Below are 23,150 nucleotides of genomic sequence, written 5' to 3' on the forward strand. Positions count from 1 at the left end.
TCACTTGAACCGGGGAGGCGGAGGTTGCAGTGAGCCAAGATTGCACCACTGCACTCCAGCCTGGGCAACAAAGCAAGACTCCATCTCAAAAAGACCCTCCAGGGCAGGTAGAGGCATAGACACTGTGCAGAGGCTGTCGCGGGTGGCCCTGGGGAAGCAGACGTGCTTCTTCCCGCAGAGCAGACAGTGTGGGACGCACAGCCTGTGCCTGCTCCACTGTGTTCAGAGCATGACTCCAGGGCCAGGTGAACCCGACGGGTTCTTTGGTTTCCACCTGTGCCATGTGTTGGGGTGGGACAGGAGAGAAGCTGACTGTTCAGATGCTCGTGTTCCTGCCCCCAAGCCCCTGTGCCTGTGCTGCCTCTCCTTTCAAGGTGGATTCACTCCATCTTTCTGCATGCCCCTCCTGCTGTGGGACCTGGAGATGCGAGGATGAGGAAACTGTGGGTTCTACTCCAACAGAGCCCACAGTCTGAAGGGGGTGGCTGCCAGGAAAACCATGACTGAGGGTGGAGGGGTGATTGTGGAGATACATTAGCCTGGGGGGAGGGCATTGGCAGCTCTGAGGTTGGCTTTCGGGGAGGAAGGAACGACCTTCCCACACTCCAGGAAAGTCAGGGAAGGCTTCTGGGAGGAGGCGACCCTTGGGCAATTTTAAGAATCCTTCAACAACTCCATAAATAAAGATCAAACCACACATGTCTCAAGGCTATTTGTGACAGTTTTGAACTGTTGCAAGTAGTCTCAGGAAAGACGAGTACTGATCCTGAAGACTTTTTCTATAGCATAGATTATAAAAATATGAATTTCTAACCCTGGCTGCTCACCTTCTCCCCATTCTTGTGTTTCTGACAGGGTCATCAGAAATTATCTCCTGGGGTACCATAAAAACCTCTCCAAAACAAACACATTTAATATGTAGTGTGATAAAGCAGCTTAAAGTTGAGCATGTTAGGGGAAAGTCACTAAAACTCAAACAAGTAACAATGGCATTTCCCATTGCCAAAAGGGATGAAATTCCCATCGCAAGTGTGAAGCAGGTCAGATGGCTGCCATGCGTGCCTTTGAAAAATCAACCAAGATGTGTTCAAGAACCAGAAAACTGACTAACCCAACAGGAGTATTTTTGAGTGTACATTTACTGTCTGAGCCCTTATATCTGAAGGAAATCAACTGCCTCACCACCACACTACAGTTATCTATGGAACCACTTGCTGGGTAGGCAGTGGAAGCCCCATTGATGGGCAACGCCTAGATGAGAAAGCCAATGAGCCAGTACCCACGAAAACAAATGTGCGATTAGAATCCAATTCATGCATGTGTGAACCTCATGGGGCACAGTGCTGGGAGGGACGGGGGGGGGCCAAAGAAGGCCTCTCCAAGAAGGTGACATCATAGCAAAGGTGAGGCAGCACAGGTGAGAAAGGTGGGAAGGAGCCAATTCGTCCAGGGCTTCCAGACAGGAAATAATAGCTCAGTGCTCCAGGCAGGAGGAGCCTGGCCTTCTGGAGGCATTGACAGTGCTCCAAAGTGGAGGGTTGGAGAGGCAGCCACACCAGATCAGTGGGACCACTGTGAGGGCTCTGGGTCAACCTTGATGGAAATGAAGGGAGGGCTCGGTACAGTTTTAACCCACAAGTTTTTCTTACTTTCCTGGTAGATATTTGCTATTATGTTTGGCAGAGTTGGGCACCTGGAATGTTCTCTTGGTCAAGTAATTTTGACAAGAGTTCCTTTCTGTCCTCAAGGTCAGCCAGATATGCTCCCTCTTCCCATTATCCCCAACAGGTCTGCTGAACAAGTGCACCCAACTGCGTGGGTGCAACTTTTCCCATAGCATCAAATGTCTAGCTTGTGAGGGCTGCACTGTCTTGCAGGTGCTTCTATTTCTTGCTCTCAGCAGTACTGTAGCGGGGCCTGTATCTTGACAGAGGAAGGAAACCTGGGTCCTGGGGCTCAGAGGTTCTTGACACTGGCTCTCTGGTAGGATCACCACGGACACTAGAATGTTTCTGTAAAGGCCAGGGCCCCCACTCAAACCTGCCTTTCTGGGCTGTCCTGGCCCCAACTGCCTTGTTCAGGTTCTCAGGCATTCAAAGGGAAGAGTCAAGGTCAACCAACATTTATGCCGGCAGATGATCAGATTTCTCTTAGGAGAGTGGATATTTTCTTTTCTTTCCTGTAAGTCCCGAATTATAAGCTGAAAATTGTTCCCTGCTGCTCACACACAGCCCCTCTGAAAAGCAGAAAAACTTTCTGAGGTTTGAGCGAGGTGTTTTAACACCATGGACAGCGCCCCGGGTTCTTTGACCAGGACGCGCTTCCTAATAAAACGGCATTCCAGGTTCTAGAAAGCATTTCGGTAAAACAGGCTCAGAAACACCAGATTCAAGAGAATAACCATTATATGTGAATACATTTAAAAATAGATCACACACTCTAACAACTGAAATGTACAGAAAAGATGAAAGTGCATCCGTTAACGTTTAAATGCCCATTTCTATTGATAGCATTCATCCGCACGCTCAGCACAGCGGAGCAGCTAACCTTTAGGACAGCGCCCGGGGCAGAGCCAGCACGGAGCCAGCGCTGCACAGCTGTGAGGGCCAGGCTTTAGGCTCACACTGCCTGTATCTGAAACGCTGGGACGGGTATTTAACCCCCTGAACCTCGCTCCTCTTGCCTGTGAAATGTGGATGCTCCAGAGGGAGTTTCCGAAGATTGGAAGCTTGGCATGTTAAAGGCCTTAGCAGAAAGCTGCCTTTGGTTTTAGGACCACTTAAATACGCAATCAGGTTTCCCTTCACCACTTTCATTAAAGCTTTTAAAAAAATATGATGCTTCTTCAATGGAGCTATTTCCTCCTTCTCTCCACACCCAAAATACAAACAAAAACACACCCACCCGCACACATTCACACATGCACTCACATTCACAAGCATTCACACACACTCATATCTATGCTCAATATCACTCACACTCAGTCACACTCACCTGCACACTCTCACATTCCCCACGCACCTATTCATGCATACATGCACACACACATTCACTCACGCACCCTCACACATGCACAGCAGGCTCGGATGAATAGGAGATGTGCCTCCAGCTCTCCCACATCTCAGGGATTATGCTCAGAGCTCCTGGCACTGACGTTTGGAAAATTTGAGAGACCTCTGCCTCTAGACCACATTATTATATTATTCATTTTCTATTTCTTCTATATTTTTCAGTTTTATGTTTTTTATTAGAAAAATGATGTGTGCTCATTGCAGCTGAAGGGGGTGTGAGAGAGAGAGAGAGATTTAAATACTTCTCCTGACTTCAAATCTCTCACCTCTGAGATAGCTGCTGGTTTGTTTATGTAGTTATTCCTAACTGTGGTCAACTGAAAAATAGCCCCAAATATGTCACCGTCCTAATCTCTGGCACCTGTGATTGTGACCGTACATGGCAAAAAGAAATTTTGCAGCTATGATTAAATTAAGGATCTCGAGACTGGGGATTACTTTGGATTTTCCAGGAGGACCCAGCGTCATCTCAAGGGTCCTTTAAGAGGCAGGCAGGCAGGTTGGAGAGGAGAAGGCCACGTGATGCTGGATGCAGAGGACTAAGTAATGCGCTGTGAAGAGGGAGGAACAGGCCACAAGCCAAGGAATACAGGCCACGCTGGAAGCTGAAAAAGACAAGGAAAGGGACCCTCTCCTTGGAACCTTCAGAAGAAAGCAGCCCTACCAAGACCTTCACTTTAGCCCAGTGAAACTCATTCTGGATTTCTGACCTCCAGAACTATAACGTAATAAGTTTATGTGGTTTTAAGTCACTAAGTTTGAGGTAATTTGTTACAGCAGCAATAGGAAATTAATACGCCAAATGTTTTCTATACTGTGTGTGTGTGTGTGTGTGTGTGTGTGTGTGTGTACTTCACTTTTTTGGCCAAATGAAATTATATAAAGTATGTATTTTTAAAAACTTGATCAGGAGGCTGAGGCAGGAGAATCGCGTGAACCCAGGAGGCGGCGCTTGCAATGAGCAAAGATCGCGCCACTGCAGTCCAGCCTGGGCAACAGAGCGAGACTCCATCTAAAAAAAAAAAAAAAAAAAAGATTGCTATCAATAATTCCTATAACATTATCTTTTTAAAAAGTTTTATGGTAATCCTTTGTATGGGTGAACATATTGTATTTAGTCTATTATCAACATATGCATACTTATTATCTCTGCATTTCCACTGTTAGAAATGATCGATGAATATTCATATCCATGTCGCTTTGGCCACATATGGCTGTGTTTCTGTAGGATAGACCCCCAGCGGTAGAAGGATGTCTAGGTTTGATAGACACTGTTGAATGCACTTCACACACAAGATGCTACCCACATCTTAGCAACAATAGATAACATCATCCTTTGCCCACTTTTTTCTACTGGAAATGTTCATTTTTTTCTTGATTTGATATCGATCTTTATATATTAAATATACTACTTATATGTTGGATAAGTTGCAAATATTTTCCCTCTTTGTGTTTGTCTTTTAACTTTTTCATTTCGGCAAGAAAATGTGCTCAGTTTTTATGTCTTAGAAGTAGGAAAGGCTTTTTTAAACCCAAAAGTTTATCAGAAAAAGATTGTCTAATACATACCCTCCTATAATTACATCTAAACTTTGTAGTTTCACTTTAAAATATCTTAATCTCTAATACATCTGAAATTTGTGCGTGCATTGGGAAATAGAGATACAACTTTTTTTTTGTCTTAAAGAAAAGCCAATCATTTGTATTTTCCTCAGGTATTTGAAATACTACCTCTTTTCATCTACTGGGTTCCACAGCTATCTGGGTCTGTTTTAGTGTTCTCTGTGTGCTTATTAATTTACTATATATGAAGCCAGGTGTGGTGGCTCACGACTTGGTAGGCTGAGGTGGGTGGATCACCTAAGGTCAGGAGTTCGAGGCCAGACTGTCCAACATGGTGAAACCCGGTCTCTACTAAAAATACAAATTAGCTGGGCATGGTGGCACGTGCCTGTAATCCCAGTTACTCAGGAGGCTAGGGTGGAGAATGGCTTGAACCCGGGAGGTGGAGGTTGCAGTGAGCTGAGATTGTGCCATTGCACTCCAGCCTGGGGGATAAGAGAAAAACTCCATCTCAATATAATCATGATAATAATAATAATAATTTACTAGATATAAGATTCTGGGAATATAACATTCTTACAGTATTTTTGGATCTCTAGAAGGTAAACTCTTCCCTAATTCCTTTTCATTTTTTATTTTTAAAACTTTTTGAATGTTTTAATACACTTATTCTATTATTTTATGTTTTTAGTTTATTTCACTTTAATTTTTAGTCAATGGAAGTAGCCAAAACAACTCATAACAGACTCTGCCAATGTGTACTGAATACCCAAGTTTTCAGCAGAATGAATTACATGAAAATGTGCTACTACCGGCTGAGACAAAGCAAAAGCCAGCAAAAGCCAGCACTGAGAAAGACAAAGTTATAGACAAGGCTGGGAGCAAGCACAAGACTGTTAGAATACAAAGCACAAAATCATTCTCAAAAGAGAAGATTTGGAATGTAAAATAAAATAACAGTGCAATTAAATAACTGCAATGAGATGCCAGATTCTGTTAAACGTGTGGAGAAGTGGCAAGGAGAAGACACTTACAATGATTGTGGAGTGTGTGTGTGTGTGTGTGTGCAGGTATACAACGGGCAATCGGGTAGACTGGGGCACTAGGTGGTAAATTTTAAAAAGCATTTAAATTTTAACTCCGAAACTTAAGGAAGACACTTATATTTAAAAATCACCAATATAACCATTTCTAGAATTAAAAGCCAAGATATGTAACTTCAAGGTAGTAGAGAATATAAAATGCCTCCTCAACACCAGCAAAAAATTAATTAAAAGACAAAGGATGAGACAATAAGGAAGTGGAAGATAAATCCAAAGAACAAGATAATAGAAGCAAGCAAAAATGTATCAATAAGATTTTTTAAAAAATAGATGGTACAAGTATCCATGTAAGAAAGAAAACTTTCAGAAAGTTCCTTAAAACAAAGCACAAGCAAGTGGCTGGGAGCAGTGGCTCATGCCTGTAATCCCAGCATTTTGGGAGGCTGAGGCAGGAGGATTGCTTGAGTCCAGGAGTTTCAGACGGGTCTGGGTAACATGGCAAAACCCATCTGTACAAAAACCAACCAAACAAACAAAAAAACACCACACACACACACACACACACACACACTCAGGCAAGTGCCATTTATGAGTCATGCCTACAAAAAACTGATACTAACAGGCTGGAAGTTGAAGGAAGATACTGGGAACAGAGGTCTATAATTTTGTTCTTTTAATTCAAGATTCTCTTGGCTAATCTTAGCATTTTGCATTTCTATATACATTTTAGAATCAGCTTGCTAATTTCCACAATAATAATGTGGGAATTTTACTTAGGACTGCATTTAACCTGTAGATCAATTTGAGGGAATTGTGGCGCCTATAATCCCAGGTACTCAGGAGGCTGAGGTAGGAGAATCACCTGAACTCAGGAGGCAGAGGTTGCAGTGAGCCGAGATCATGTCACTGAACTCCAGCCTGGGCAACAGATTGCAATATTGGTTTTTCCAATCCATGGAGATGACATATTCCTCCATTTACATAAATATTCTTTAATTTCTCTAAAGAGTTTTGCAGTTTTCAGTGTAAAAGTCCTATACATCTTTTGATATATCTATTTGTAGGTATTTTATTTTTATGATATTGTAAATAATATATTTTTTAAAATCCATATTCTACTTATTTATTGTTAGTATGCAGAAATACAATTGATTGTTTTGTATACTGACTTTGTATTCTGTACCCTTGCTAAATTTGCTTATTGATCTGAATACTGTGTAGATTTCTTTGGATTATCTATGTACACAATTATGTTATCGGCAAATAATGAGTTTTATTTATTTCTTTATAATTCCTTTGCCTTTATTCATTTTTCTTGTGCTTATCACACTGGATAGGACTTCCAATATAAGGGTGAATGGAAGTGTGATAATGGATATCTGTGTCTCATTTCTAATTTCATGAGAAAAAGTTTTAATATTTTATCATTAACAGGTTTACTTTAGTTTTTTTGCAAATTTTTCAATTAAATTACAGATGTACCATGCTATTTCTGATTTCCATTAGTTTTTTGTATTTTCTTTTTAATCACAAATAGGTGTTAAATCTTATTTTAAAAACTTTTCTGTATCTACCTAGATGATCACATATTTTTCTCCTTTTTATGTTAATGTAGAAATTACATAGATTGACTTTCAGATATTAAACCCATCTTATATTGTCATAAACTCACATTAGACCTGATGTAGCATCATTTTTATATATCGCTAGATTTAGCTTATATTTTATTTAGGATTTTTGCATCAATAGTCCTAAAAGAGATTGGCCCATAATTTTCCTTTCTTGTAACATACTTGACAGATTTTGGTTCAAGGTTACACTGGCTTCAAAAGTGACTTGGAAGCTGCCTCTTCTTCATTCTCTGAAAGAGTTTGTGTAAGATTGGTGGCTGTAGGATGTATAGTAATTTCCCTTTCTCTATTCCTGATGTTGGTTACATATATCTTCCTTTTTTCTTTTTCTTGATCAATTTTATTGTGTGTGTGTATTCATTTTCAAAGAATGAGCATTTTTTGCTTGTTGATTATCTGTATTGTATATTTGCCTTCTATTTCATTGATTTCTGCCCTTGTTTTTTATTGCATTCTTTCTTCTATTTTTATTTACTTATTTATTTATTTTATATTTTTTGAGACAGAGTCTTGCACTGTCGCCCGGGCTGGAGTGCAGTGGCTCGATCTCGGCTCACTGCAATCTCTGCCCCCCAGGTTCAAGCGATTCTCGTGCCTCAGCCTCCCGAGCAGCTGGGATTACAGGCGCCCACCACCATGCCCAGCTAATTTTTTTTGTATGTTGAGTAGAGACGGGGTTTCACCATGTTGGCCAGGCTGGTCTCAAACTCCTAACCTTGTGATTCGCCCGCCTTGGACTCCCAAAGTGCTGAGATTACAGGCGTGTGCCATCACGCCCAGCCTCTTCTATTTTTAAAAATTTGTTATTCTTTGTCCAGTTTCTCGAGGTTATGATAAAAACTAAGATTAACTTTTGGTCTTTTTTTTTTCATTGTAACATATGAATTTCAGGTTGTGCATTTTTATTTTAAGGGCTGTTTTAGTCCATTCTCACACTGCTATGAATAAATATTTGAGACTGAGTAATTTATAAAGAAAAGAAGTTTAATTGACTCACAGTTCTGCATGGCTGGGGAGGCCTCAGGAAACTTACAATCATGGCAGAAAGCACCTCTTCATAGGGCAGCAGGAGAGAGAAATGAGTGCCAGCAGGGGAAATGCCAGAAGCTTATGAAACCATCAGATCTCATGAGACTCCCTCACTATCATGAGAACAGTATGGGGGAAACTGCCCCCATGATTCAATTACCTCCCACTAGGTGCCTCCCACAACACATGAGGATTATGGGAACTACAACACAAGATGAGATTTGGGTGGGGACACAACCAAACCTTATCAATGGCTTAAAATCTTTGCCACGTTTTCATATGTCATATAGTCTTTATCACTCAGTTCCAAATATTCTCTAATATTCTTTCTGATATCTTCTTTCACCCATAGGTTATTAGAACTGTATAGCTTAATTTTCAAACAAGTAGGGATTTTCCAGTTTCTTTTTTCCCAAGCTAACTTTCTGAGAAAATTATCTTCATTTTTTAAATTTTTTGAAATTTTGGGAGCTTGATTTACTGACCAGCTATAATCAATTCTGGTAAATGTTTCACATGCAATTAAAAAGAATGTGTATACTATGGATTTAGAGTGCAGTATTCTATAAATGATAATTAGGCCAACCTTGCTAATTGTGTTATTCAAATTATCTGCTTTGAAATAAATGTGTTAAAATCTACCATTATGGTTGTGAATGTATTTACTTGTTATTCATATTTTGTTAGTTTTGCTCTACATATATTTTGAAGTTCTGTTATTAGATTGATGCAGATTAAAATTTATGATATCTTCTTAGTGAACTGGCCCCATTATCATTTTCAAATGTTTATCTTTAGTAACACTTCTTGCCTTAAAGTCAACTCTGTCTGATGTTAGTATAAATATACTAGCTTTCTATGCCTGTAATCCCAGCACTTTGGGAGGCCAAGGTGGGTGGTTCACTTGATTCCAGGAGTTCTACACTAGGATGGACAACATGACGAAACCCCTTTTCTACCAAAAATATAAAAAATTAGTGGAGTATGGTGGTGCATGACTGCAGCCCAGCTACTTGAGAGGCTGAGGTTGGAGGATTGCATGAGCCTGGGAGGCAGAGGTTGCAGTGACCTGAGATTGCACCACTGTACTCCAGCCTGGTTGACAGAGTGAGAACTTGTCTCAAAAAAAAAAAAAATACATATATATATATATATATGTATATTTATATATATATATATATATATATATATATGTATATTTATACTAGCTTTGGTTTGGTTTTCCTGGCATATATTTTCTCATCATTTTACATTCAATCTTTTTGTGTCTGATATTTAAATTATTATCTCTTGGAAGCAGCATATAGCTGGTTTTAATAGCCTCAACTGACAATCTTAAATCTTTTTCTTGAAGCGTTTAGACCATTTATGTTTAACATAATTACTGATATAGTTATGTTTATATCTACCATGTTACTATTTTCTTTCTGTTTGATTCACCTGCTTTGTGTTCCTTTTTCCTCCTTTTGTGACTTCTTTTACATTAATCAAATATTTGTATCATTTTATTTTCCCTAAGGTAACATGCCAGCTGCTATATAAACTTGAAATCTCTGATGAAATAGACATTTTGTTATAAAGGTGCAAATAATTCAAATGGATTTTTTTTCCAAAGGGATTTTTTAAGAAATAGAACACCAGAAAGGGCTCTTGAAAATTTAAAATTTATCAAAAATCTGTCTTCAATGTTGGGATGGCCAGATAATTCTTACAAATAATCATGATGATATCTTTAAGAAACAAATGCCATGATTTAAACTACAAGAGTATTACAGAAGTGAAACTTTTAATAAAATATTACCGTATATTGCCTAGCAGTATAGTCTAGTAATAATATAGCATGCCTAAACAGATTTTATTGCTTGAATGTGAATGTGATTTAACATAGAGGAAGCCTCTCTATAATTCTTGAATGAATAAAAAGTTCAGGAGAGAAAGACTATAGGATATTTTGATAAATATAAAAACAGTACTTGAGAGTATTTCTTTCTGAATTTTAAAAAGCTTCTATAACTAGGGATAGAATATCATTTTCCTAATAATGTAATAACCCACTGGAACCAGCAACTAAAGAATATTTAACAATTAAAGAATATAATTATTTTCATTAAAATCAAGAACAAGAGAAAATGCCTACTATTACTCATATGGTTCATCATTGATTTGCATTTGCATTGTCTAATGACTTTAGACAATGCAATAAGATAAGAAAAATATGAAGCTGCATACTGCAAAGTAGGAAATGATATTATCTGTCTTTACAGATGATTTGATTGTCTATCTGAAAAATCCAAGGGAATCAATTGATTAACACTACTTTAATTGATAACAAACTCTAATTGGATGGTTGGTTAGCAATCCAAGACACAGAAATCAATATTTTTCCAACATAGCAGCAATAACTTGAAAAGCTAAAAAAACTACATATTTTCATTTAGAAATACGTAAATACTAGCAATAAACTTAAAAAATGTGCAGAGTCACTGCAAAGTAATTAACACTTTACTTCAAGACATACAATTTTTGAATAAGACAGCATTCTTCTGGATTGGAGTCTTGTATTCTTTTTTTTGAATTATAGAACCACAAATTTACATAATAAAATATGATTTTAAGCCTCCCTCATGCTCACGCTCACTGGCAACTTCACATACTTTTAGTTGTACATTTACATCTAAACAGAAACATATAGCTTTCATAAAAATAGAATCATACTGAATATGCTATTCCGCAGGTTGCTTTCCATTCAAGAACACATTTAGGAGTTCTTACAGTTGCATAGTTATATCTCATTTTTAACTCCTACATAGGATTTCATAGTATGGATATGCATGATTTATTTATTTATATCCTTTCTAATGGATTGTTTATAATCTTTTAATTTATTAAAGCTATTTACATATTATAGATATCAAACCTATGTCTATTTTTTGAATTTTATTTTATGTTTTAATTTTAAGTTTAAATTTTTAATTTCAATAGCTTTAAGAGTCCAAGTGGTTTGGAGTTACATGGATGAATTGTACAGTGGTGAAGTCTGAGATTTTATTGTACCCATCACCCAAGTAGCGCATGTTGTACCTTATAGGTAGTTTTCTATCCCTCACACTCACCCACCCTCCCCCGTTCTGAGTCTTCAACGTCCACTATACCACTCTGTATGCCTTTGCATACCCATAGCTCAGCTTCCACCATAAGTGAGAACATGCAATATTTGGTTTTCCATTCCATTCCTGAGTTACTTCACACTGGATAATGGCCTGTAGTTCAATCCAAGTTGTTGAAAAAGACATTATTTCATTTTTTTATGGCTGAGTAGTATTTCATATATATATTTTCTATATCCACTCATTGTTTGATGGGCACTTAGGTTGATTCCATATCTTTGCAATTGTGAATTGTGCTTCGATAAACATACATGTCCAGTTGTCTTTTTGATTTAATGACTTCTTTTCCTTTGGGTAGATACACAATAGGGATTGCTGGGTTGAATGGTAGATTTACTTTTAGTTCTTTGAGAAATCTCCAAACTGTTTTCCATAGAGAATGTGTTAATTTACATCCCCACTAGCAATGTATGAATGTTCACTTTTCATCACATCCATGCCAATATCTATTGTTTTTTGACTTTTTAATAATGGTCATTCTGGTTGGGGTAAGGTGGTATCTCACTGTAGTTTGAATTTGTATTTCCCTGGCTATTAGTGATGTTGAGCATTTTTTCAAATATTTGTTGGCTGCATTTATGTCTTCTTTTGAGAATTGTCTACTCATGGAACTTGCTCACTTCTTAATAAGATTATATTTTTTCTTGCTGATTTGTTTGAGTTCTTGTAGATTCTGGATATTAGTTCTTTGTCAGAGCCATACTTTGCAAATATTTTCTCCCATTGTGTAGGCTGTTTACTTTGTTGATTTTTTCTTTTGTTGTGGAGAAGCTTTTTAGTTTAATTACGTCCCATTTATTTATTTTTGTTTTTGTTGTTTCTTAGCCTCAAATTCTTTGCCTAGGCCAATGTCCAGAAGAGTTTTTTTCTAGGTTTTCTTCTAGAATTTTTTTATGGTTTCAGGTCTTAGATTTAAGTCTTCAATCCATTTAGAGTTAATTTTTGTGAGAGACAGAGACCCAGCTTCATTCTTCTACATGTGGCTATCCGATTTTCCCAGCATCATTTATTGAATAGGGTGTCCTTTCACTGGTTTATGTTTTTGTGTGCTTTGTCAAAGATCAATTGATTGTAAGTATCTGGCTTTATTTATGGTTCTTTATTCTGTTCCATGGGTCTATGTATCTACTTTTATACCAATAACATGCTGTTTTGGTTACTATAGCCCTTGTCGTATAATTTGAAGTCAGGCAATATGATGCTTCCAAATTTGTTCTTTTCGTTTAGCATTGTTTTGGATATTCAGGCTCTTTTTTAGTTTCATACGAATTTTAGGATTGTTCTTCTAATTCTATGAAAAATGATGTTGGTATATTAATAGGAATTGCATTGAATCTGTAGATTGCTTTGGGCAGTATGGCCATTTTCACAATATTGATTTTTCTAATCTATAAGCATGCGATGTACTTCTATTTATTTGTATCATCTATTATTTCTTTTAGCAGTATTTTGTAGTTCTCCTTGTAGACATATTTCACCTTTGTGGTTAAGTATATTCCTAGCTTTTTTGTGGTTATTGTAAAAGGAATTGAGTTCTTCATTTCATTCTCAGCTTGGTCATTGTTGTATAGCATTGCTATGGATTTCCCTACACTGATTTTATAACCTGAGAGTTTACTGAGTTTATTTATGAGATCTAGGAGTCTTTAGGGTTTTCTAGGTATATAATTATATCATCAACAAACAGATAGTTTTGACTTCCTCTTTTCCAATTTGAATGTCTTTTTGTTTCTTTCTTTTGCCTGATTGCTCTGGCTAGGACTTCCTGTATTAATTCTTATATGTATTTAGCACAAGTTCATAAAATCCATTTATAGAATCTAAAAATGTAATATAATACATTTAAATTTATAGAACTCCATTGGGGTTTTGTTCTTGAACTTACCGAAATTGTCCTGATTTATCTAGAACAATACATTTCCTTGAATATACAAGATTTTTTCGGTAAAATAACATTTAATTTTGGAGGAGAAGTATCCTCTTACTAGATAGTAAACATCAATTTACAGTCTAATAATCAAAACAGTACTTTTTTGGTCAAAAATAAATAGACCAATCACTGGAACTCAATAGAAACTTCAGAAATGTACTCAAGTTTCTGTAAGTATTTATGATATCATAATCTCAATAACTGGAGAAATAGCATATTGGAATGAATTATCATTTAGAAAAAAACAAATTTCCCATCTCATGTCTTACACAAAATAAATTCAAAATGCATTAAAGTTTTGTTTTGCTTTTTTTCCCCTGGAGACAAGGTCTTGCTCTATTGCCCAGGCTGGAGTACAGCAGTGTGATTATAGTTCACTGCAGTCTTGAACTCCTCAAGCAATCTCCCACCTCAGCCTCTGGAATAGCTGGAACTACAAGTGCATGCCACCACATCTGGCTAATTTTTTAATTTTTATTTTGTAAAGACGCAGTCTCGTTATGTTGCCCAGGCTGGTCTTGAACTCCTGGACTCAAGTGATCCTCCTGCCTCAGCCTCCCAAAGTGCTGAGATTACAGGCATGAGCCACTGCACCTAGCCTGCATTAACGTTTTAAATGTGAAGTGTAAAGGCAGATGGTGAATATATGTATTTGATTGGGTGAGGAAATTCTAAGCATGACTCATGGTCAGAAAAAGTACTCTATGAATATTTTTCCCCTTCACAGTGGCTGGTCATTATTCTTAAAATATTATACTAACCCACTGAACCACTGCTTTATGTTTCATGATCCACTAGTTGGAAACTTTTTTTGTCTTCAAATCTTTCTCTCATAAAAAACTTACATATTTAGAAGATTTATCCAATAACAGGCTTACATTTACCATAAATATCATTTTTTTCTCCCATGAAATTATAGGTCACATTTTAGACATCAAGAGAGTTTCAGTCCTAAGAAGTTACAATTTGAAATTAAACTTATCTAGTTTGTAAAAACTTCTAAGCTAGCAGGATATAAATCATGTGCTAGTGTTGGCAGTAACTGTTCATAGCTGTTTCAAAAATTTGAATTCTGGAAATGAATTCCCTCGGCAGCATGTTTTGTTTGCTTCAGGCATTTTGCAAATACAATACTTTTAGAACACAGCTTTCTATCTCCCCCATGAAATAATTTGAGAACCACCTTTATGATTTGTCATTTGATTGTTTAGCCTTGAAATTGATTCATTGGCCTTACTAGTCAAGCCTTTAACTAATAATATAATTACAGCATTTATGCATGTATTTCTTATGACACTCCAAACTTCACAAACTCCTCCTTAGGAATTAGTGTAAAAGAAAGAGGTGAAATTTCTCCCATCTCCCTCCAATAGCTGTGTGCCTTCTGGAAAACACGTGCTATGATCTGTGTCTCTAAAATATGCTGAGTGCTTTGTCCTGAAAAGAGTCAGCTTCTCTGGAAAAAAAGTTAGCCAAGATCCCTCTCTAACTTTATGATGAGAAGTATCATTCCAGTTGAGAAGCACAAGTCCCATTCAAAAGAAATGGAAGTGAATTTTACTAAGATTGTGTCACTGACCTGAAGAGGAAGGCAAAGCAAATTGAATATATCTTCTTGTACCATATGTGACAGTTTCTTTGAAAGTTTTAGGGCCACGAATATGACTTTCCTAATTAAGCAACCCATTTCAGCTTTTTTTCCTTTTGAGATAAGGTCTTGCTCTGTCACCCGGGCTGGAGTGCAGTGGTATAAACGCAGCTCACTGCAACCTTCACCTCCCGGGCTCAGGCAACCCTCCCCGGTAGCTGGAATTACAGGTGCACACTACCATGTCCGGCTAATTTTTAAAAATGTTTTGGAGAGACAGGGTTTTGCTATATTGCCCAGGCTGTCTCAACTTCCTGGCCTCAAGTGATCCTCCCACTTCGGCCTCTGAAAGTGCTGGAATGAGCCACCACACCTAGCCAATCTTTTAATTTTTACTTAGTAGCTGCTTACATTTTCAAGTAAATGTGAAAACCTAAGTCTTTTGTGCTCTACGTTGATGTCTTCTTGAATGTGGTTTGGCTCAGAGCTCAGCATCTTTGGCATTGACTCAGTTACTCCTTAAATATTTACAGTCCTCAATACTTTTCTTGTCCTCAGCCTCACTCTTTTGCTGTTTGGAGCACTCGGAAATGAATAATGTCTCTCTCAGTTTAGTTTGAGACTTTTGTGGGGAGTTTCTGCCCTGTGACGCTGGGGATGCCTGCTGCAATCCCTGTTGCATTGCCGCTCCTGGGAAGCACAAAGGAGTGGAGAGGCAGCGGGGTGAATTTACACCACGCCAGCGTGTGTTCACTGAGGGCTTCCTGCCTGCAGGCCACGGAGCTGGGTCCAGTGAAGGGCTCAGATTCCGGGGGGCAAGGCTCCTGCTGGGACAAAGCCTATAGTCCACTGGGGATGCTGAGCAAAAGGGTGAAAATTACAAAGTGGAAGAGCTAACGTAATTCAAGGCAATAAGAAAAGCCCTATTATTCATTTTCACAATCACCACCGTAATTTTCACAATTGTTACAAATTTCTCTCTCCTAATTTCAGTACTTTAAGGTTGTTGCGGCCAGGAAAGCTTTACAGAGGTTTTGGTTGGACCTGGGTCTGGAAGGCTGGCACTGCGCTGGGAGAGGCAAAGGTGACGTTAGGGGAGCGTCCAGGAAACACTGCACCCTGAGGCACAGGTCAGAGACAAGGCAGCCCGAGGCTTGCGCAGGGGCTATGGGCAAACCAGCTCTGGTAGGTTCCAGGCTTCAGCAAGTGGGTGAGTGGCGAAAAATCAGGCTGGTCTGGAGATGAGGGTCTAGGATTAGGGAGGGTCAGTGGCTTTGTTTTTATTCAGTCAACAACTATGCATTGGACACAGCTGTCTGCCAGGCCCTTTGCTGAGTTGTTCCATACAAGAGTGGACAGAGTTGGCATCATCGCTGTCCCCAGGTACAGGCAGCTAACGCAGGGACATAAGTGAGTAAACCTGCAATGAACTGACCATGTGTCAAAGGACCAGAGACACAAGAGAGGGCCTCCCCGAGGACAGCTGAGCCAGATTCCAGGGGTGACAGAAAGTGGGGGGGAGCTTGAGCGGCTCACGGACAGCTTTCCCAGACAGAGAGGGCAGTACTCAGGCTCCGCAGCGTGGAAGCAGGCTGCAGCCGAGGGTCTGAAGGGGTTCGGGGTGGCTGGGGTAAGAGTGCCAGCAAGGTGGTGAGAACACTAGAACCTAGAGAAGGAGGAGAGAGTGGAATTGCGACAAACGGACCCAATGGAGGTGTCCAGGCAGGGGCTGGACCACTGACGGTAAGGTAGAGGCTGTGGAAAATGCCCCTGAATGAGAAACTGTGCAATGCACATGACAATTTGTGTCAATGGTGAATCTTTTCCGCTGTTTCCAGTCTCTAGAAACTCTTTTATTACAGAACAATTGGCTGTGTTCTACAAAGCCAGCATCCCTCCGAGGTGACACATTCTACCCGCTGCTCACTCTGTCAGTAACACTGATGTTTTTTTACACAGAATATTGAACACCTGCCCTGAAAACCTTGCCTTTATGCCTGCTCTCAGGTACAGGAATAACGCTGGGGCCGTGAGGGAGTCTGACCGTCAGTCCTGATTCTGAGCCCGTGATGGGAAGCGCCACGGGGCTGGATTCCTGCCATGCATTGCTGGCCATGCACCCTGCACCCACCACATGGGAAGAACCACAGCTAGTAGAGTCATTGAAAAACTGAATATTAAATGCACAAGGAGATGTGCGTTTAAGAACCAAGAGGGAGCTGGCCACAAAGACAGGGCAGAATTTTTGACAGTGTTGAAATTTTTTTTCTTCTTGTTTCTGGACATCTTGAAGTCAGAATATCCAATGCCCTTTAAGCATTCTTGTGATAAGAAGCAATCACCTTATTAGTGGCTGTGTTTAAAGCTAGCCAGACTGAGGTGGTAAACAGCACTCCATTTATTAGTGTAGGGGCTGCGAACCTAAGCACCAACTGGGACCTCCACGTGTGGACTGGGCCATGGTGAGAGAGAGGCACGGGGCGTGGTGCATGGGAGAGGCGTCTTTGGTCCAAAGGATGAGTGAAATGGTATTAGAACCTCCCATTCCTGCTGCATCAAGATGTCAAAAAAAGAAGAAAAATAGAGCCTCCCATTTATTCTCAAGTGTTCTGTCTGTCCTCTTAGTCAGGAGCTCACACATCCCACCCTCACCACGTGGCTTGCAGGGCTCCCTGGCATCGCGTTGGCCAATGGTATGGAATTTGGCATGACATTGCTATATCCAGCAGAATCTTGAGGGCAAATGTGTAGTTTTGCCATGTCTCACCTTCCTTTGCCATTGACTGAGATGGGTTGCTACTCCAGCCTGGGTGCCCAAACACGGAAGACAAGATGGGGGGTAGTGCCTGGGAGGAGAGCCACCACCAACGTGTGCCATGTCGTTCCTATGAGCCGCTGAGGTCATGGGGATGTCTGTTACTGCAGCATAAATGAGCAAGAGCTAACTAATAAAGAGATTAACATTTAAACATTAAAAAAACATAGAGTGGGCCAAAGCACACCCTGGGCCACCATGCTCTTTGACACATCATGACTACTTCCCACCTTCCAGAGAGGCGCATGGGATCTTCCACAGTGCTAGGCAGGCTGCCCCTTTCCTTTCCTTTTTCCTTTCCTTTCCTTCCCCTCCTCCTCCCTCCCTCTCCCCTTCCCCCTCTCCCTCCCCTCCCCTTCCCCTCCCCTCCCCTTCCCCCTCCCCCTCCCCTCCCCTTCCCCTCCCCCTCCCCTCCCCTTCCCCCTCCCCTCTCTTTTTCCAGACAGGGCCCTTACTCTGTTGCACAGGCTGGAGTGCAGTGGCGCCATCATAACTCACTGCAGCCTTGACCTCCTGGGCCCAAATGATTCTCCCACTGCAGCCTCCTGAGCCTGGGATCATAGGCATGCACCACCACACCTAATTTTTTTTTCTTTTTTTTAATAGAGACAGGGTCTTCCTATGTTGTCCAGGCTGGTCTCCAACTCCTGGGAAACATAGGAAGACCCCGTCTCTATAAAAAAAAAAAAAAGAAAAGAAAAGAAACAGAAAAGAGGCCAGGCGCAGTGGCTCACGCCTGTAATCCCAGCACTTTGGGAGGCCGAGGTGGGCAGATCACCTGAGGTCAGGAGTTTGAGACAAGCCTGGCCAGCATGGTGAAACCCCGTCTCTACTAAAAATACAAAAAAATTAGTCAGGAGTGATGGTACGCGCCTATAATCCCAGCTACTCAGGAGGCTGAGGCAGGAGAATCACTTGAACCCGGGAGGTGGGGGTTGCAGTGAGCCGAGATTGTGCCACTGCACTCCAGCCTGGGTGACAGGGTGTGACTCTGTCTCAAAAAAAAAAAAAAAGAAAAGAAAAAAGTGACCCTCCATCTCAGCCTCTGTGCCTGGCCTAAGACAGATTGCCAAGATCACTACCAGTATGTGCTGTCCTTTCTCAAGGTGTCTTCAAGGAGAAGTACACCATGGACAGCCCCCCGGCAGTAACACACCTCCTGCAAGCCTCTTTGTGTAGGAGGATTTGTTCTCCTGGCCCCTCCTTCCAATACCAACATCTTGAACTACAGTTGTAAAGCAGAGTCCGGACCTAGGGTCGAGGTCCTCAAATACTCCCATGGAAGAGACCACGTCCTCCCAGCTGCATGGAGGCATTTCACAGCTAAAACCACTCTTCCAATTCAAGGAAGAAAATGAATGGACAACAGCTGTGAATAATGTCTTCTGTGTTTTTCCCTAAACACTGGTTTTGTGGTCATGTCTTTGCTGGTGCTGAAACACTTTTTCACAACCAATGATTATGTATGTGACTAAAACCTTGGAAATGGATTGCCTTGGTCACTCACTCATTTTCAAGGATGCCACCACCATGTTTAGAATGTGGCTGTCCCATGCTTCTCCCCACCCTTGCCCCTGGCCTTTGTGCTTCTGTGCCCGTTGTGATTTTAGCCATTATCTGTGTAATGGCTAAAATTCAGAAGGAAAGTAAAATTACAAGCAGTATTTTTCTCAACAAACAGCCCACTGGTGACCTAGTGAGGGCACCAGCCATCACCTGCGCCTGTCCTTCTGGTGGCACAGAATTCACTGGAAAGGTCTCGGCCAGCCAGGCTCTGTGTCCAGCCTCTGTCTCTGTCTCTAAGGGGGGCCTGCACCTCCCGGGCTGCCTGGCAGGGCCTGTGAGGCCTCACTGTCATGAGAAAAGAATCCACAGGTCTGTAAACTTGCTATTTTTAGGCCTCAGTGGACTTGCGCCAGTTCCCTGAGTGTAGTAATTACCCAGATATTTTATTGAATAGGGCCTTGAAAACTTAAAACACACACCTCAAACCTACTCAGAAATTTAAACAGGTTTAAAATGCCATGCAGCGAATTCTCAAAGACAAATGACAAGGCCACGTCTCCATCCATCTCCCCCCACACCCTCAAGCTGCTCTTACCCGGCTTCTCTGTGCTTTCCACACCCGTCCCCGCCCGGGTGAGCTCACCCCATGCAGCTCTGCTACATGCCAGCCAGGCAGGGCTTGCTCCCTGATGGTCCTTTCCAGACTGGCTTCTCTTCTAAATGCAAGCCTCTGTGCCCAACTGTCTCCTGGGGATGTAGGAAGGACATCTCCAACCTAGCGTTTCCTAAAGAGGGATGCTTCCTGCTCCACCCAGTGCCCCCCATCTCAGGAAATAAGACTTTCATCCATGGCTGAGGCCACCAACCTGAACGGATGCTTTGTTCACTCTTTGCCTCCCTCCCCACTCAGTCCCCATGGCTGGCTCTACTTCAAAATCCATGCTGCATCCAAATCCACGCTGCTCCCCATTCAACCCCCACCTCCAGAATCTCCTGCGGGACTGCCATAGCCTCCTAACTGAGACCCTGTCCCAGTGGGTCCCCTGCCCAGTACTGTTGCACACGGCATGTAATCTTCTAGAGTATGTCAATTTGACCTTGATCGCATGACTCACAAATCTCCAAGTCTTCACCTTCTTACCACGGGGGAAGGAAAGCCTGGCCTGCGATGAAGGCGCACAAGTCTGTGGGTGGTTTCCTTTCCGAGGCCCATGAGGCTGCACTTCCCTCTGGTTGTTAAGTGTGATGTATAGAAGATAATGACTCAAGTGCCTGGATTAGCACTTATGGGGACTAGCAATGCCCCCAGCCTACCCTGAAAGTCCGGGCTTGAACAACAGAACAAAACAGACACTCAGAGGGTTTGGCAGGGAATAGAGAATGATCAGAGAAAAATTAATTAGTTCATTAGAGCTGGGAGCAGGAGAGCCATTCTCTTCCATTAGTGGGGATGTTGGAGCCCGAACCAAGAGCAGAAAGCATGGAGCAGAAGCCATGGACTGATTCTTCCTTCAGTTAGAGGAAGCAACAGGAGAAGCAGAAGACTGAAAGAAAACTCCAGCTTCTTTAAGAATCAGGGAAAAGGAACAGTGGACGGGTAGCACACACAGAATAGGTACGCCGCGCTGCTCCCTCTTGGAAGCACTTCATGGACATGCCTGCTTTTCATCTTCACGTACTCCCAAGCATGAGTTACAACAATTTCCCCCATTCCGAGGCCGCCAGTAAGTTTAATCAGTTTGCCTGAGGCCACACAGCTAGGAAATGGCAGAATGACGGCAAAGTCAGGCAAATTCGTTCCACAGCCCCTGTTCTTAACAAAAACAGAAATCTAAATTTGAGAATGGGCTGTATGCCCTGTTGAAAGACTCTTAAAACAGAGAGAAAATCCAGCAAACTTACCCTGAGATGGATGTCTGGGTTCCTTCCCATTTCCTAGAACTGCTTATCTGCACGGAGCCATGCTTACTAACCCGTTGCCCTTGATGCTGGTGAGGCTTGGTGCTGGGCTGCCAATGACCTCAGTTACGGGGCATGGCAAACTTGGTGACTTCAGCTGCAGGCAGTGTCTGGGGAAGTGGTGCCTGCAGTCTGGTGTGCTGTAATGTAAACACCCAGGAAGGCTTCTGGTTGTTGCTTTAGGCCCAAGGCAGGGAGCCAGGAGAAATAGAGAAGGGTAGGGGTCTTCATTAGATGAGAAAGGAATATTGAAAAGTGAGGATTTTTCTGTTTCACTTTCATTTTATTTGACCTTTTACATTGTAAATTATATTCATTTAAAAAAATAAAGAAAAAGAAACATTTCTCCAATAAATGGAATGCAGTACACATGTTAAAACAGGCAGCGAATGTGAAGCTACACAGTGATTATAAAATGAACGCACCATCTTACTTGCTCAGGCAGTGCTCCCGTGTTCATGACCTAAGGCATCCTGTTCCGACCTCCTTGGTGGAAACCTGGAAGCTCTCTGAACTTTCCTCTCTCCTTCTTCCACGTTGAATCAATTACAGAGCCCGAAAGATTTTACCTCCTAAACATGTTGTGGCAAAGTCAGTGTGCTGTGTTTGCCAGACTCAGTTCCTTTTTGTTCTGGGCTCTCAGCTGGACTATATATTCCAGCCTCCCTCAAGTTGGATGGGGCCACATGTCTGAGTTCTGGCCACCAAAATATGCGTGTGAGTGATGTGCTGGCCACCCCCCAGACCTGGACCCTAAACCTCCTGCAGGACGTTCCATCCTATTTCTTCCCCTCACCCCTTTGCTGGCCCTCTGCAGAGAACTAGCTGAAAACTCCAAGGCCCAAGGGAATGGCAGAACTTCTGCATGAAAGAGCCAGGATTCCTGAATGACTGTGTGGAGCAGAGTTCTCCTTCCCCATACCCAAGGCCCCATGCAGGCCCAGTGGACTGGGAAGTGAATAAGAAATAAACTCTTAACATGTCATGCCACTCTGATTTGAGATCGTTTGTTATAGCAACTACAATGACTGACCCTAATTTATTTTCTCCTAAATAATCCTTTCCATACCTAATACTGTGCCCATTACTGATTTTCTATTTCTCTCAACAGGCCATACCCCCAACCTTTACCTCCATCTTCAATCTTGGCCTCTCATAATTCCATCTATTAAGACAAAGTGAACTTTTCTTAAAATGCATGTTAGACCATACCCCTCTTCGGGGTACATCTTTTAATGGTACCCCCAAAAGTGCTATCCGTGGCACACCCTTCCTGTGCCTGGCCTTGGCCAACAGCCTCACATTGGATTTCTGCTGCCGTGCTTGGCTCCTGGCCACTGAGAGCCCTGGGGAATTTCTGTCCTCAGGGCTGTGTCTCCTGACATTTCTCATCCTGGAATGTCCTTCCTCTGTTAGGCTAATACCCTGCATCTTCTAGGATCAGTTCGGCAACACCTCTGGGTTCCCTTGCCCTGTCTCCCACTAGTACCCTGCACACGTGTGTACATCATACACATCTCTGTTTGTTGAGCTGAGAGCTTCTTTGGGCCCTCACTCAGAGACGGAATTTGTCATCTGTATGTGTTTGACGCCGGGGCCCAGCAACTACCCCTAGTCGTGATAATCCAAAGTGTCTCCAGACGTGGCCACATGTCCCCTGGGAGACAAAGTCAGCTCTGGTTGACAATCCTGCTTTAGACTGGTTGGAAAGAAGAGGCATTTCTTGTGGGTTGTATTCTCTTGGTGGGGCTACTCTATTCAAGGTCGAAAACCGGATTTCATCAGATTATTCAAGCCTCTGTAGCAGGCCAAAAAGTGTCCTCCCAAAATTCACGTTCACCCAGAACC

General features: G+C 41.6%; 1 long non-coding RNA gene across 1 annotated transcript; it reads right to left on the bottom strand.

Annotated features, from left to right (window-relative positions):
* Positions 1-1,629: 1,629 nt before the first annotated feature.
* On the bottom strand, positions 1,630-22,923 carry LOC105738671. The gene is made up of 3 exons (XR_001114514.2): positions 20,325-22,923; positions 17,790-17,941; positions 1,630-2,236 (listed from the first exon to the last, which is right to left on the bottom strand). It is a non-coding gene; the product is annotated as an uncharacterized LOC105738671 (long non-coding RNA).
* Between the last annotated feature and the right edge of the window lie 227 nt (positions 22,924-23,150).

The sequence above is a fragment of the Nomascus leucogenys genome, chromosome 6 (genome assembly GCF_006542625.1).
Source record: "Nomascus leucogenys isolate Asia chromosome 6, Asia_NLE_v1, whole genome shotgun sequence".
Classification (NCBI taxonomy): Eukaryota; Metazoa; Chordata; class Mammalia; order Primates; family Hylobatidae; genus Nomascus; species Nomascus leucogenys.